At 46.7% G+C, this 16,673-nt stretch overlaps 1 long non-coding RNA gene and 1 other non-coding gene across 2 annotated transcripts in view; both read right to left on the reverse strand.

Moving 5' to 3' along the window:
• LOC129533399 (uncharacterized) overlaps positions 1–16,673 on the reverse strand; it is a 47,011-nt gene that overhangs the window by 12,693 nt on the left and 17,645 nt on the right. The gene's annotated exons all lie outside the window — the stretch shown is intronic.
• Positions 8,419–8,556, reverse strand: LOC115932079 (U4 spliceosomal RNA). The gene has a single exon (XR_004068436.2). It is a non-coding gene; the product is annotated as a U4 spliceosomal RNA (small nuclear RNA).

The raw sequence follows: 16,673 nt of genomic DNA on the forward strand, positions 1-16,673 counted from the left end.
AGTGCTGGCATTAAAGGCATGAGCCACTGGACCCAGCCTCATCAACTCTTAATTGAACTGTTGGAAAAACTTCTTACCTAGACTTCCTGCCTTGATTGCCCTCCTACTGTTCAGTTCCTACCAGAGCGATGTTTCTGAATCTTTTGGTACTTTGATCTTCAACTTCCCAGCATTCAGAACTGTGAGAAACACTTTCTATTATAAGCCACCCAGTCTATGGTATTCTGTTATAGCAGCCCAAATAGACTAAGGCAGAAATCAACGCGGAGAGAGGAACGCAGTAGAGAGGTCAACAGTGACTGAGGATGGTTAGGCTATTCAAGAAAAACCCTGCCCTTACTCCCAGCAACCTCCAGAAAGGCAAACAGGCAGCCTCCACTCCCAGGAAGGTTCCCATCTTATTACAGCAATGGCGCAATCTCGGTTCACTGCAACCTCTGCGTCTCGGGTTCAAGTGATTCTCCTGCCTCAGCCTCCCAAGTAGCTGGGATTACAGGTGCCCAATCCTCCCACCTTGGCCTCCCAAAGTGCTGGGATTACAAGGGTAATCAATTTTTGTATTTTTAGTAGAGACGGGGTTTCACCAGGTTGGGCAGGCCGGTCTCAAACTCCTAACCTCAGGTTATCCACCAGCTTCGGCCTCCCAAAGTGCTGGGATTACAGGTGTGAGCCACCGTGCCCGGCCTCCCGGCTAATTTCTTAATTTTTTTATAGAGATGGGGTTTTGCCATGTTGCTCAGGCTGGTCTCAAACTCCTACGCTCAAGCGATCTGCCCGCCTCAGCCTGCCAAAGTGCTGGGATTACAGGCATGAGCCACCTTGCCCAGCCCCTCTTTCATTTTCTACCCCTCGACCCTCCTCCAGAGTCTCTGGCTCCATCCAACCACAACCTCAGCCTTTGTGATTGAGGCTAAAGAGATATACTTCCGTCTTAATAATATGAATAGGTTCTTGTAGATCTTTGGGGAATTATTATGTTGAAAGATCTGCCCTCTCATCTCCTTCCAGGTAGAGGCACCAGAAAAACCCAATCTGCCACATAACCAGAGGGGAAACATATAAAGAATCAGGTTTGAAATTCATGATGCTAATTTCCACCTGACTAGGGCACAGCCTGGTCTGCCCCAGTCACAAAGGGAGGCATGATTGGACAGGGAGTGGAGTGTTCTTGGCAAAGGGAGATGATGTCAATCGTGATGATTGGATCTGGAGGCAATACTCTCAGAGTCTGTCTTCCTACCTATAAAGGGGTCTGATATGGTTTGGCTGTGTCCCCACCCAAATCTCATCTTGAATTGTAGCTCCCACAATTTCCATGTGTCTTGGGAAGGACGTGGTGGGAGGTAATTGAGTGATGGGACAGGTCTTTCCTGTGCTGTTCTCATGACAGTGAATAAGTCTCACGAGATCTGATAGTTTTATAAAGGGAAGTTTCCCTGCACAAGTTCTCTCTCTTGCCTACCACCATGTAAGACGTCCCTTGCTCTTCTGCTATGATTGTGAGGCCTCCTCAGCCATGTGGAACTGTGAGTCAATTAAACCTCTTTCCTTTATAAATTACCCAGCCTTGGGTATGTCTTTATTAGCAGTGTGAGAACTGACTAATACAGGGTCTAAGTATTACCAGTATTGGAACTATTCCTGAAGGCAAACTTCCTTTTCAAGGTCAAGTTCTTCTTGGGTAGAGTGTAGTGGTATAATGATAGCTCACTCTACAGCCTTGACCTCCTGGGCTCAAGCACTCCTCCCACCTCAGCATCCCAAGTAGATAGGACTACAGCTGTGCACTACCACAACTAGCTATACTTTTATTTTTTGTAGAGATGAGGTCTTGCTATGCTGCCCAGGCTGATGTTTAATTATTGGCCTCAAGCAATCCCTTGGCCTCCCAACATGTTGTGATTACAGATGTCAGCCAGCACACCCAGCCTAGTTCTGCTTTCTGATTCAAGCAGTTGTCATCTTCTTTGCCAAGAGGCTGTGTCTGGGTTCCTTGGCCAGGCCTCTCCTTTGCTTCATTCTTCATCAAGGTGTCTGCTGGTGGCAAACTTCCTTTGCTCTGGCTTCAAGTTTCCATGTGGCAGGAGGTCCATCAGAGTAACATATTAGCTGCTCTTGGTCCCCTCCCTTACTGTTTCCCATGGGAGGAAGAATAACACTCTGGTGGGTGTGGGAGAAGGAACTGGGCATGCTCCACTGAGTTCCTTCTTTCTGTTCTTTTTGCCAACACACCTTCTCTTCTGTTCCTCCATGCCTTAAGTCCTGCAGGGCCAGGCTCTACCTCTGAGGCATGGGTCTGCTCACTTCAGTGCTGGGTAGTAAAGCACCAAGCACTCAAACAGGGTGGCTAAGTCTGCTTAACTCTAGGGTGAGGAATTAGAAGCTCCTTAGTTGACTGGATGCAGTGGCTGTAATCCCAGCATGTTGGGAGGCTGAGGTGAGAGGATTGTTTGAGCCCAAGAGTTCAAGACCAGCCTGGGCAACATAGTGAGAGCCCACCTGATATGGTTTGGATTTGTGTCCCCACCCAAATCTCATGTGGAATTGTAATCCACAGTGTTGGAGGAGGGGCCTGGTGGTAGGGTGAGTGGATCCTGGGGGCGAAGTTCCCCCTTGTTGTTCTCGTGATAGTGAGCGAGTTCTTATGAGATCTGGTTGTTTAAAAGGTGTGTAGCACCTCCTGCTTTGCCCTCTTCCTCCTACTCCAGCCATGTAAGACTTGCCTGCTTTCCCTCATCTTCTGCCATGATCCTAAGTTTCCTGAGGCCTCCCCAGCCATGGTTCCTGGTCAGCCTGTGGAATCACGAGCCAATTAAACCTCTTTTCTTAAGGCTGGGCACAGTGGCTCATGTCTGTATTCTCAACACTTTGGGAAGCCGAGGCAGGTGGATCACTTGAGGCCAGGAGTTTGAGACCAGCCTGGCCAACATGGTAAAACCCCATCTGTACTAAAAATACAAAGATTAGCCAGGTGTGGCAGTGAGCACCTGTAGTCCCAGCTACGCAGGAGGCTGAGGCAGGAGAATCTCTTGAACCTGGGAAGCTGGGGTTGCAGTGAGCCGAGATCCCGCCATTGCACTTCAGCCTGGGTGACAGAACGAGACTCCTCTCAAAAAATAAAATAAAATAAAACTTGTTAAAAAGTAAATTACGCAGTCTCAGGTAGTTTTTTTTTTTTGGAGATGGAGTGTCGCTCTGTCACCCAGGCTGGAGTGCAGTGGCACGATCTCAGCTCACTGCAACCTCTGCCTCCTGAGTTCAAGTGATTCTCCTGTCTCAGCCTCCAAAGTAGCTGGGACTACAGGCACCCACCTGGCTAATTTTTGTATTTTTAGTAGAGATGGGGTTTCACCATATTGGTCAGTCTGGTCTCGAATTCCTGACCTCAGGTGATCTGCCCACCTCAGCCTCCCAAAGTACTTGAATTACATGCGTGAGCCACCGCACCCAGCCCAGTAGTTCTTTATAGCAGTGCAAGAACAAACTAATATGCCATCTCTACCAAGAATACATTTTAAAATTAGCTGGGCATGGTGGCATGTGCTTGTGGTCCAAGCTACTTGGGAGGCTGAGATGGGAGGATTGCTTGAGCCTGGGAGGTCAAGGCTGCAGTGAGCCATTATCACACCACTGCACTCCAGCTTGGGCAACAGAGCCAGACTCTGTCTCAAAAAAAAAAAAAAAAAAAAAAAAAAAAAAAAAAAAAGAAGAGGAAGAAGCAGCAGCAGCAGCTCTTTAGCCACACACCTAAAACAAATCAAATCTCTCCAAAATCAGTTCACTGGAAATCAAGTGATATTATCATCCCCACCTACTTGGTTCTTGTGTCTTCCTTTCATTTTGTGCCAAATTCAAGCAGGAAAAAGTGGCATGTTCCTTTTTTTTTTTGAGACAAGTCTCGCTGTTATCCCCCAGGCTTGAGTGCAATGGCTTGATCTCAGCTCACTGCAACCTCCGCCTCCCAGGTTCAAACAATTCTCCTGCCTCTGCCTCCCAAGTAGCTGGGATTAAGGAGCCTGCCACCATGCCCAGCTAATTTTTGTATTTTTTAATAGAGACAGGGTTTCACCATGTTGGCCAGGCTGGTCTCGAACTCCTGACCTCAGGTATCTGCCCGCCTTGGCCTCCCAAAGTGCTGGGATTACAGGCGAGAGCCACTGCGCCCCGCCAAAAGTGGCATGTTCTTTACTGTGCTTTCCCCAAACCCTAGCAGTCTCAGTAGAGGCACATCTAAGCAGCCTACAATTAAATTAGAGAACTGGACCTCCCAACAAATAGAAATAACACATAATTCATTTTAAGTCTAACAGCAAATAGAGACAACACATAATTCATTATAAGTCTAGCAGCGAAGTGATGGGATTTCAAAAAAAGTTATGTTCTTTCCATCTGTAGCTAAAATATTTACACGGGGCCCTGGTCATATGCAAGTGGTGGTTTACAGAGCACAGCTTGTTCAAACCAAACAGTTGCTCTGTTCCCGCTTTTGGAAACTTGTCAAGGAATCAGTGTTTACTTAGACAACTCGGGCCCCAAGCGGCCCTTGTGTAGACTGAATTCAATCCAAGGAGAAACCAAGGCCCGGGAACATTCTTCCTTCTCCCCTGACCATGGAACCACAGACCTCTCAGTTCTCCAGGGCCCTCTTGAAGGCATCCGGTTCAGCCTCTGGTCAACTGTCCGGTGCCCAGCCTAGACAACGGAGACTAAGTCCTTTTTCAGAATTCCCAGGCTGGGCGCAGTGGCTCACACCTGTAATCCCAGCACTTTGGAAGGCCAAGGCGGATGAATCATGAGGTCCGGAGTTCAAGACCAGCCTGGCCAAGATGATGAAACCCCATCTCTACCAAAAATGCAAAAATTAGCCGGGCGTGGGGGTGGGCGCCTGTAATACCAGCTCCTCAGGAGACCGAGGCAGAGAATTGCTTGAACCCAGGAGACAGAGGTTGCAGTGAGCCAAAATCATGTCACTGTACTCCAGTCTGGGCGACAGAGCGAGACTCAGTCTCAAAAAACAAAAAACAAAACAAAACAAAACAAAACAAAAAAACGCTGAGCACGGTGGCTCACGCCTGTAATCCCAGCACTATGGGAGGCCGAGGCGGGCGGATCACAAGGTCAGGAGATCACCATCCTGGCTAACATGGTGAAACCCCGTCTCTACTAAAAATACAAAAAGTTAGCCGGGAGTCCCAGCTACTTGGGAGGCTGAGGCAGGAGAATAGTGTGAACCCAGGAGGCGGAGCTTGCAGTGAGCCGAGATTGCGCCACTGCACTCCAGCCTGGGCGAGAGAGCGAGACTCTGTCTCAACAACAACGACAACAAGAAGAATTGGCCCCTTCGCGCCCAATCTTTTGAGTAATTGTGTGCGTGAACATCTCATTTATTTAACTCCCAAAGAGAGAGCTTTGGCTTCAGGGCAAAGGATTTGATGTTTAATATGTGGGTGACTTGAATTAGTCTAGAGCATAATTCAGCACATGGGCCGGCTGTGGGAAACTGGCCACAGAGAACCTAGGAAGGTGAAGTCTGAGTGTTCAGGAAACACCATCTGCTATTTCTACCCAAAGCAAGAAAACAAGCCCTATGTTATTGAAGAACAGTGGAGGTACAAGTGTGACTATCAATAATTGTGCACATAAAAAGCACATATGGCTGGGCGCAGTGGCTCACACCTGTAATCCCAGCACTTTAGGAGGCCGAGGCAGGTGGATCACTGGAGTCCAGGAGTTGAAGACCAGCCTGAGCAACAAGGTAAAACTGCATCTCTATAAAAAATACAAAAATTAGCCGGGTGTGGTGGCGTAATCCTGTAGTGCCAGCCACTCAGGAGGGAGGATTGTTTGTGCCTGGTAGGTCAAGACTGTAGTGAGCCATAATTGCACCACTGCACTCCAGCCTGGGTGACAGAGCAAGACCCCATTTCACAAGAAAAAAAAAAAAAAAAAAAGCACATGCCACAGTACCTAGGCTCTGAATAAAAGGTAGTAGTAATCGTTATTATTGTTCTCGTTGAGATAACTTGGAAAATTAATGTATTAGTCCGTTTTCACACTGCTGTGAAGAACCACTTGAGACTGGGTGATTTATGAAGAAAAGGGGTTTAATTGACTCACAGTTCTGCAGGCTTAACAGGAATCATGGCTTGGAGGCCTCAGGAAACTTACACTCATTGTGGAAGGCGACGGGTAAGCAAAGACCCTCTTCGCATGATGGCAGAAGAGAGAGAACAAAGGGAAAAAGGCCACACACTTTTAAAAATCAGATCTCATAAGAGATCTATCACAAGAACAGCAACAGGGAATTCCACCCCCGTGATCCAATCACCTCCCACCAGGTCCCTCCCCTGACACGTGAGGATTACAATTCGACATGAGATTTGGGGGAGGACACAGAGCCAAATCATATCAACTAATGAAATCGGCATGTGGGTAGGCCCAGTGGGAATTATATGACAGAATTAAAGCAGTTAATAGTAGTTTCTGTCTGTCCTATCCTTTTACTTGGTGACTGCCTTTCTCTGATCTTAGGTGGTTTTTTGTTTTGTTTTGTTTTGTTTTTGAGACAGAGCCTTGCTCTGTCACCCAGGCTGGAGTGCAATGGTGCGATCTTGACCCACTGCAACCTCCGCCTCCTCGGTTCAAGCAATTCTCCTGCCTCAGCCTCCCAAGTAGCTGGGATTTCAGGAGCCTGCCACCATGCCCGGGTAATTTTTGTATTTTTAGTAGAGATGGGGTTTCATTATGTTGGCTAGGCTGGTCTCGAACTCCTGACCTCGTGATCTGCCCACCTCGGCCTCCCAAAGTGCTGGGATTACAGGCGTAAGCCACCATGCCTGGCCTGATCTTAGGTGGTTCTAAGGGGACCGAAATTTACAATCCTGAAGAACAATGGAGGTACAAGTGAGAACATCAACCAATAGTGCACATAAAAAGCACGTGAGGCTGGGCTTGGCGGCTCACACCCATAATCCTATCACTTTAGGAGGCCGAGGCAGGTGGATCGCTGGAGTCCATCCCCATCCAAATCTCATGTTGGTCTCCTGGACTCCAACAATCCACCTGCCTTGACCTCTCAAAGAATTATAGGCATCAGCCACCAAGCCCAGCTGTGTGTGCTTTTTATGCTATTGTTGATGTTCACACTTGTACCTCCATTGTTCTTCAAGATTGTGAGTTTCCTGAGTCACTGTCTACCAGTACAGTGGTGGACAGTGACCTGGGACAGACCAATCATAGTAGCCAAACTTTTCATCCAATATGGCTGGTCCTAGGGATAGGCTTGTTACTTGAGAAGGGCCAATCAGAATCCTTCTATGAGATTTGGAATCTCTCAGGAGGCAAGTTAGTATAATAGAGAAAGCATGAGCTTTGGTAACTGGAACTATGGATTCTGGCTCATGGAGTTGCGCAAGTCTGTTTACTTCTTTAAGGATTAACTGAGACAAAATGGAGTACCTGGCACAGAGTAGATACCAGTAAGTGGCTTCTGTTGATAACCTTTATAATAAAAAACACTACTCTAATTAACCTTCCTCACTGTTCCGCCCTGCTTGATCAACCTTTGCTCTGTAAAGCTCTTCTAAAAAGCTATAATTGGGAGACCTACCTTTTAGTGGGGAGGGCCATACTTAATTTTCCATGACCCTTGAGCTTTCCAGAGAGTAGAGAAGGGATGAGAGAGTAAAATCTCAGAATGGAAAGGTCATTGTCCAGTCCATCCACTGATTACAAGGAACTGGGGAATCTTTCATTCAGCTAGAGTTCTAAAAATGGTCTTCAGCCTAGATGCTAGATCCTTGCTGCCTCACAGAACTTCCTTCTCTGATGGAAATATTTATATCTGTGCTGTCTACCAGAGTAACCACAAGCTACATGTGACTACTGAGCACTTGGAAAAGGACTAGTGGAACTGAGGTACTGAATTATTTATTGATTTAAATGAATTTAAATTTACATATCCACATGGGGCAATGGCTACCATATTGAATAGAGCAGCTCCAGATTGGAGCATGCCATTAGCAGACAGGCACAGAAGTAGATGAGAATAATAGCCAGTGCTTGCTTGGGCAGGAAAAGTTACTACGGCTTAGAAGCAGGTGAGTCTCCAGGTTTAGACAGGTACTAAAGAAAAGCCACCCGGACAGGCGCAGTGGCTCACGCCTGTAATCCCAACACTTTAGGAGGTCAAGGCAGGCCGATTATTTGAGGTCAGGAGTTTCAGACCAGCTTGGTCAACACAGTGAAACCCCATTTCTGCAAAAATACAAAAATTAGCCAGGCATGGTGGCACGTGCCTATAATCCCAGCTGCTCAGGAGGCTGAGGCAGGAGAATCGCTTGAACCGGGAGGTGGAGGTTGCAGTGAGCTGGGATTGCACCATTGCACTCCAGCCTGGGCAACGAGAGTGAAACTCTGTCTCAAAAAAAAAAAAAAATTGCCAATGCTGAATATGTTGCAAGTTGTCATGGTGGGGTATTGGGTAAAGTTTTCAATTAGCAATAATTGTGCCTTGGATAAACTTCATCGGCTATGATACTGCCACAGCACAAAACTTCTTGGCTTTTTTGTTTGTTTTTGTTTTGTTTTGTTTTGTTTTGAGACAGAGTCTTGCTCTGTCGCCCAGGCTGGAGTGCAGTGGCGTGATCTCGGCTCACTGCAACCTCCACCTCCTGGGTTCAAGCAATTCTCCTGCCTCAGCCTCCCGAATAGCTGGGATTACAGGTGCCCACTACCATGCCTGGCTAATTTTTTTGTATTTTTGGTACAGATGAGGTTTCACCATGTTGGCCAGGCTGGTCTTGAACTCTTGACCTCAGGTGATCCACCCACCTCAGCCTCTCAAAGTGCTAGGATTATAGGCATGAACCACCATGCCCGGCCCCTTGCATCGTTTTTAGTCATTGCAATAGTCTACTGACTACACTCACTATAAATCACATAACCATCCTCAATTTTTGTATTTTTTAGGATGTTTCCAATTTTTTTCAGAGTGATGCTAGGATGGGTGCCACATAACTTCCCCTGCACCCCCCACCATTTTTGTAAGGCAGAAGGAGCATGAGTTTTGAGGGCAGATAGACCAGGGTTTAAATCCTCAGCATTCATTACTTAGTAGCCACATGACCTCTGACAAGATCATTCATTTTCTCTCCCCCCCTCCCTCCCTCCCTCCCTCTCTCTCTTTCTCTCTTTCTCCTTTCTCTCTTTCTTTTTCCTCTCGTACTGTCGCCCAGGCTGGAGTCCAGTGATACGATCTCGGCTCACTGCAATCTCCACTTCCCAGGTTCAAGCGATTCTCCTGCCTCAGCCTCCTGAGTAATTGGGACTACAGGCACGTGCCACCATGCCCAACTGATTTTTGTATTTTTAGTAGAGATGGGGTTTCACTATGTTGGCCAGGCTTGTGTGGAACTCCTGACCTCAAGTGATCCGCCCGCTTCAGCCTCCCAAAGTGCTGGGATTACAGGCATAAGCCACCATGCCCGGCCCACAAAATCATTCATTTTCCAGAGCCTCAACTTTTTCATCTATAAAATAGGAATAATACTACCTGCCTTTCCTGGTTGTTATCAGAGCTGGACATTTATAAATTGCCTCTCACACTACCCAGCACCATGGAAATATTTAATGAATTACAACTAACGCTATTATAGTTTTCGTTTTGTTTGTTTTCTTTAGACATGCTGTCACCCAGGCTGGAGTGCAGTAGTGCCATCACTGCTAAGTGCAGCCTCAAACTCCTGGACTCAAGCAATCCTCCTGCCTCAACCTCCCCAATGGCTGGGACTGTAGGCATGCCACCATGCCCAGCTAATTTTAAAATTTTTATTTTGTATGGATGGTGTCTCACTATGTTGCCCAGGTTGGTCTTGAACTCCTAGTGTCAGAGGCATTTGAACCAGAGCAACTCCATCTTGAATAGGGGCTGGGTAAAATAACGCTGAGACCTCCTGGGCTGCGTTCCCAGAAGTTTAGGCATTCTTAGTCACAGGATGAGATAGGAGGCCGGCACAAGATACAGGTCACAAAGACCTTGCTGATAAAACAGGATGTGGTAAAGAAGCCGGCTAAACCCACCAAAACCAAAATGGTGATGAAAGTGACCTCTTGTTGACCTCACTGCTCATTATATGCTAATTAGAATACATTAGCATGCTAAAAGACACTCCCACCAGCTCCATGACAGTTTACAAATGCCGTGGCAATGTTCTGAAGTTATCCTTTATGGTCTAAAAAGGGAAGGAACACTCAATTCCTGGAAATCCCCATCCCTTTCCCAGAAAACTCATGAATAATCCACCCCTTGTTTAGCGTATAGTCAAGAAATAACTATAAGTACATTCAGGTGGGCAGCACATACCACTGCTCTGCCTATGGAGTAGCCATTCTTTTATTCTTTTACTTTCTTAATAAAGTTGCTTTCACTTCACTCTATGGACTTGCCCTGAATTCTTTATTGCACAAGATCCAAGAACCCTCTCTTGGGGTCTGGATTGGGACCCCTTTCCAGTAACACTGGCCTCAAGTGATCCTCCTGTCTCAGCCTCCCAAAGTGTTGAGATTATAGGTGTGAACCACCGCACCTGGCCTACTTTTTTAAAAAATCATAATCATTTTTGGCCAGGCGCAGTGGCTCATGCCTGTAATCCTAGCACTTTGGGAGGCCGAGGCGGGCAGATCATGAGGTCAGGAGATCAAGATCATCCTGGTTAACACGGTGAAACCCATCTCTACTAAAAAAAATACAAAAAAATTAGCCGGGCATGGTGGCGGGCACCGGTAGTCCCAGCTACTCGGGAGGCTGAGGCAGGAGAATGGCGTGAACCCGGGAGGCGGAGCTTGCAGTGAGCCGAGATTGGCCACTGCACTCCAGCCTGGGTGACAGAGCGAGACTCTGTCTCCAAAAAAAAAAAAAACAAAAAAAAACCATAATCATTTTTAGGAAGTTCAATTTCAAGGACCTCTCTATTTGAAGAAGATTTCCCGATCTGTTTATGCTAACAGGTCTCATGGCCCATCTCTTCCGATTGGATCAGAATCCCCGACAGCTTAGAGGCTGGCAGGCTGAGGGTCCCCAAGGCATGAGAGAAGAGGGGGCTGTGGGGAACTTGGAGGAAGCATCACAGGAAGCCGCAGGTGGGCGGGAGGGGGATTCGTCCTGCTCCTACTAACCAAATGCACAGTCTTCCGCTCAAGCTTGCTTCTCCTCTGAGCTCTTTTGTGCCCTTGGTGATGGGTGGGGGAGACTGAGAATGGAGAACGACACAATGGTGGGAGAGGATGGGGTGGTGGACCCCGGAGTTGGAAGAATCAGGAGGCACCCTTGTGTTTTCCCTCCAGAGGTGGCACCCCTGGGGTGGTAGATAAGGCATTGTGTTTGGAATTCAGCCCCATGGGTGTATGTAGCTGGGGTTCTAGTCCCTCCTGAGCTACCCTCGGCAAATTAGTATACCCCCGTTAGTCCTGTTTTCCGTGTCAGTTAAATGGCCAAGCTAATAATAATGTCCACACAGAATTGGGAAGCTCAAATAATAAACAATAGCACTGTCCCCAGGCATGGAGCAAATACTGCTTGCCAGGTTCTGGGCTGAGTAATTCCCACGCATTACTTCATCCGACCCTCACAACAGGCCCCAAAGGTAGGTGTTATTGTTTCTATTTTACAAGAAAGAACCCAGGACTCAGAGAGGGGAAGGCTCCTTCCCATGCACCTCCCTCCTTTGTAATCTGGAAAGTCCTGGGTAGTTGTAATTTGTAGTTATGAATTTCTGGAGTTCTCAGCTCATTCCCTGGAGATTTGTGCTAGAAAGTTCTAGAAGATTGCAGAGTTTATTAAATAAATTGATTTGACAGGTATTTGTTGAACACTTTGCTATGGTCTGAATGTTTTTTTGTCCCTAATATTCATATGTAAAATCTTCACTTCCAAGGTATTAGGAGGTGGGCATTTGGGGAAGTAATCAGGGCATGAGAGTGGTGACCTCAGGATTGGGATCAGTGTGCTTATGAAAGAGACCATAGGGCACTAGCCAGCCCCTTCCACCGTGTGGGGACACAGTGAGAAGGCACCACTTGTGAACCAGGAATAGGGCGTTCACCAGACACCAAATCTGCTGGCGCCATGATCTTGGACTTGCCAGCCTCCAGAACAGTGAGAAGTAAATTTCTGCTGTTTATAAAATGCTCAGTCCGTGGTAGTTTGTTATAACAGCCCAAATAGACCAACACACCTGCTGTATGCTAGAAGTGGTTCTAGGTGCTTGGGATTCAGCAATGAACATCATAAAGCCCCCTCAAAGAAGATACATTTTTTGCATGCAAAGACTGAAAGATCAGCAACAAAGAAATATAAAATAAGACAAGGTTAAGTGGGGAGTGCAATTTTTTGTCCAATGGTCAGAGAAGTAGGTTGTGCTCACCACTGTGACAAGATGGAAGCTGTGCTCACCACTTGCATTACAGTGTACAAGAATGTAATCTCCATAAGGACAGGGCCCTGGAATCTTGTTTCCCTTACAGCTCCAGTCCCTAGCACAAATTCTGGTTTCTAGTAGGTGCTCAATAAATATTTGTTGAATGAATGAACAAATAGCATCAGTCTCAGATCTGCCGGAGAAATGTCCATTTTAGGGTAGGCATGGGATTTTGAATTCACCTCCTATAAGCTGACATTTATGGAGAAACTTGCGTGCCCCAGGCACTGTGCCAGCCACCATGGCTGAGTACAGCCCTTCCCTTGAGAATCTTCACTAGAGAAGATAGTGGTGCTTGCAATTTAGTGGTCTAGAAGAGAAGGCAGCAAAGAGAATAAGGGAAGAACAGGAGTTAAGTGCAAAGAGGAAGCGTTTCAGGGTCAGCAAAGAATTCGGCAAGTGTATTGCCTGACATTTTTTTCTTGATGCAAAAAATAGCTAGTTCTGCTTTTTGGACTGGGGCTCGCTGAGTCAGGGGTTCAAAGAGAATAGCATGAGGATAGAAGCAGTAAATGTCATCTGCAGCAGATGGTGATGCCCCAGAGACAGACCGTGGCCTTGAAGATGCTTCCCTCCACCGACTCTGGCCCAAGAATCAAGGTCAAGGGCAGGCAACCAAGCTCAGCTCCCTGGTGTCCCGATCCCAGCCTCTCAACTGGGCCAACCCTACCCAAGAACATCACCGTTGTTCCACCCGCTTGGACTCCACACCAGGCTCAGTGGAGTCTCAGAGTCCAAGGGTGTGAGAAGAATAATTCCAGCATCTGTTATTAACCATCATTTCCATTTTTTTGGCTTCACTTTCTCTTTGGCCCTGAGAACACTGGGTCAGTGCTTCTTTGAGCACAAAACGACTGATTTGCCAGGTCTTTGTTCAGCCTCACAAAAGAAGGGGATGATTATTACAAGAACAGATTTTGCATTCCATATTTACCCCAGATGACACTGCCTTGATCCCTAAAATAACTCCAGATCGCCTGGGTGGAACTTGCTTTTTCCTTTTCATCTTGCTATTTTGCAATTGTTTATGGAGAACATCACCATAGTGATATTATCAGAGCAGGGCAGAATGAAACTCCAAACTCTGGGTTGTTATTGGTTTTTCCTTTGTACCTCGGAACATGACTTTTTCACCTCAAACCTTCTCTATTATTTCTTATAAGCATTACAGTTCTCAGTTCCAACTCAGCCAGCATCACTTTCTGACTCATCCCCAGCAGTTAAAACCACAGAGGTGGTCCACACTGGGATGAGGGATGGAAGTGCTTGGGTTGAGTTTCCAAATTGGAAACTATTTACCAGAAATCCTCTTTCCTTCAGATAAGACTGGGGTCAAAGTACTAGAGTGTTGAAAGAGGCACTAAATAAACTAAGAATCTAAAGGACCTTCAGTGTTTGGGCCAAGGAACATGGTGATAGAGTTCAACAAATAAACACAGCTGGCGTAGGGTGAGCCTTTAGCAAACACTTATCTTCTTGATTTTGTTTTTTTTTTTTTTTTGGTCATAATTGTCAACTTGGCCCAAAGCCTTTATTATAGCATTCTCATACACTGCTGCCAGGGGTGTGTATTTGTACAACTTTCTAATGAAATTTGGCAATGAATAGCAAAAACCTTGACAATGTAGCTCTTCCTTAGATGCAAAATTCTACTTGTGGGTGCTAAAAAAATAATTAGGGATATGAGCAGAAGGATACATACAAAGATGTTTATTGCTATTGATGGTGAAAAATTGGAAACAACCAAACTGTACAACATTAGGGGGTTACTTTAAAAAAATCAAAATCCAGGGCTGGCGCAGTGGCTCATGCCTATAATCCCAGCACTTTGGGAGGCTGAGGTGGGAGGAGCACTTGAACCTAGCAGTTTGAGACCAGCCTAGGCAACACAGTGGGACGCTGTCTCTACAAACAATTTTTAAAAAGTAAAACAACAAAAAAAATCATGACCCCCTGCTCCATGCAATGGATACTGAGCCACTATTAAAAATTATGCCGGTTGCACGTGGTGGCTCATGCCTGTAATCCCAGCACTTTTGGAGGCCAAGGCTGGCAGATCACTTGAGATCAGGAGTTCGAGACTAGCCTGGCCAACATGGTGAAACTCTGTCTCTACTAAAAATACAAAAATTAGCCGGGTACAGGGGTGGGCATCTGTAATCCCAGCTACTTGGGGGGCTGCGGCAGGGGAATCGCTTGAACCCAGGAGGCAGAGGTTGCAATGAGCTGAAATCACACCACTGCACTCCAGCCTGGGTGATAAAACGAGACTCCATCTCAAGAAAAAAAAAGACCAGGCGCGGTGGCTCATGCCTGCAATCCCAGCACTTTGGGAGGCCGAGGCGGGCAGATCGCAAGGTCAGGAGTTCGAGACCAGCCTGGCCAATATGGTGAAACCCCGTCTCTACTAAAAATACAAAAATTAGCCCGGCATGGTGGTGGGCGCCTGTAGTCCTAGCTACTTGGGAGGCTGAGGCAGGAGAATTGCTTGGACCTGGGAGGTGGAGGTTGCAGTGAGCCGAGATGGCACCACTGCACTCCAACCTGGTGACAATAAAAAAGATTAGAAGGATAAATTCAAAAAGATGAAAGTATTTCTTGGGAATTTTCTTTTCTGGTGCTTTTGTTTATAATTTTTCTACAATGGGCATGTATTCCTTTTCTTTTTTTTTGAAACGGAATCTTGCTCTATCACCTAGGCTGGAGTGCAGTGGTGAGATCTTGGCTCACTGCAACCTCTGCCTCCTGGGTTCAAGCGATTTTCCCATTTCAGCCTCCTGAGTAGCTGGGATTACAGGTGCACGCCACCACACCTGGCTAATTTTTGTATTTTTAGTAGAGATAGGGTTTCCCCATGTTGGCCAAGCTGGTCTTGATCTCCTAACCTCAGGTGATCACCTGCCTGCCTCAGCCTCCCAAAGTACTGAGATTACAGGCATGAGCCACCGTGCCCGGCATTTTTTTTTTTTTTTTTTTTTTTTTTTTGAGAACGAGTTTCCCTCTGTTGCCAAGGCTGGAGCACAGGGCATGATCTCAGCTCACTACAACCTCTGCCTCCTGGCTTCAAGCAATTCTCTGCCTCTGCCTCCTGAGTAGTTGGGACTACAGGCATGTGCCACCATGCCTGGCTAATTTTTGTATTTTTAGCACAGATGGGGTTTCACCATGTTGACAAGGCTGGTCTCGAACTCCTGGCCTCAAGTAATCCACTACTTTGGCCTCCCAAAGTGCTGGGATTACAGGCATAAGCCACCATACCTGGCCACTACAATGAGCACGTATTTCTGTAGTCAGATGTTTAAAATGCTATTTTTTCAGAAAAATAATAAGCTGCCAAGCTTTTTTTTTTCCCCCATAAAGAAAGAGCTTAATAGACACAAGGCTGACCACGTCATGTGGGAGATGGAGTTAGCACTCAAATCATCTCCTCCAAAGTTCCTAGGTTAGGAGTTTTTCAAAGGCAGTTTGGGGAAAGAGGGGAGAGGTCAGGTAACTGGGGCTTGCTGCTGATTGATTGGGGCGGATGAAATCATAGGTAGTCTAAACTGTCCTCCTGTGAGCTGAATTCCTTCTGGGTGGGTCCACAGGAGTGGGGTTGGGAGGTCCAGGTGGAGCCATGGGCGTCAGACATGCAAAACCCCACAGATCAGGAACCCTATACAGGGACTGGGTAGACAAGGTATAAGGCCAGCTTTCCTGAGGAGTTTCATTGGCTCTATAAGTCAACTTTGGTTTCTTAGAACAGTCTCTTTGTATCTGAAAGCATGCCATTCCAGTCAAAACCTTGATAAAATAACCAGTATCTTCAATTGCATCAGTTCCACAGGCTTAACAGGAAGCATGACTAGGAGGCCTCAGGAAACTTACAATCATAGCGGAAGGTGAAGGGGAAGCAAGCACGTCTTACCATGGTGGAGCACGAGAGACAGTGTGTCATGCCTTTTAAAATAATCTTGGCCGGGAGAAGTGGCTCATGCCAGTAATCCCAGCACTTTGGGAGGCCAAGATGGGCGGATCATTCGAGGTCAGGAGTTTGAGACCAACCTGGCCAATATGGCGAAACCTTGTCTGTACTAAAAATACAAAAATCAGCCAGGCATGGTGGCACAAGCCTGTAGTCCTAGGTACTCAGGAGGCTGAGGCATGAGAATCACTTGAACCCGGGAGGTGGAGGTTGCAGGGAGCTGAGATCGCACC

The sequence above is a fragment of the Gorilla gorilla genome, chromosome 1 (genome assembly GCF_029281585.2).
Source record: "Gorilla gorilla gorilla isolate KB3781 chromosome 1, NHGRI_mGorGor1-v2.1_pri, whole genome shotgun sequence".
In the NCBI taxonomy this organism is placed as follows: domain Eukaryota; kingdom Metazoa; phylum Chordata; class Mammalia; order Primates; family Hominidae; genus Gorilla; species Gorilla gorilla.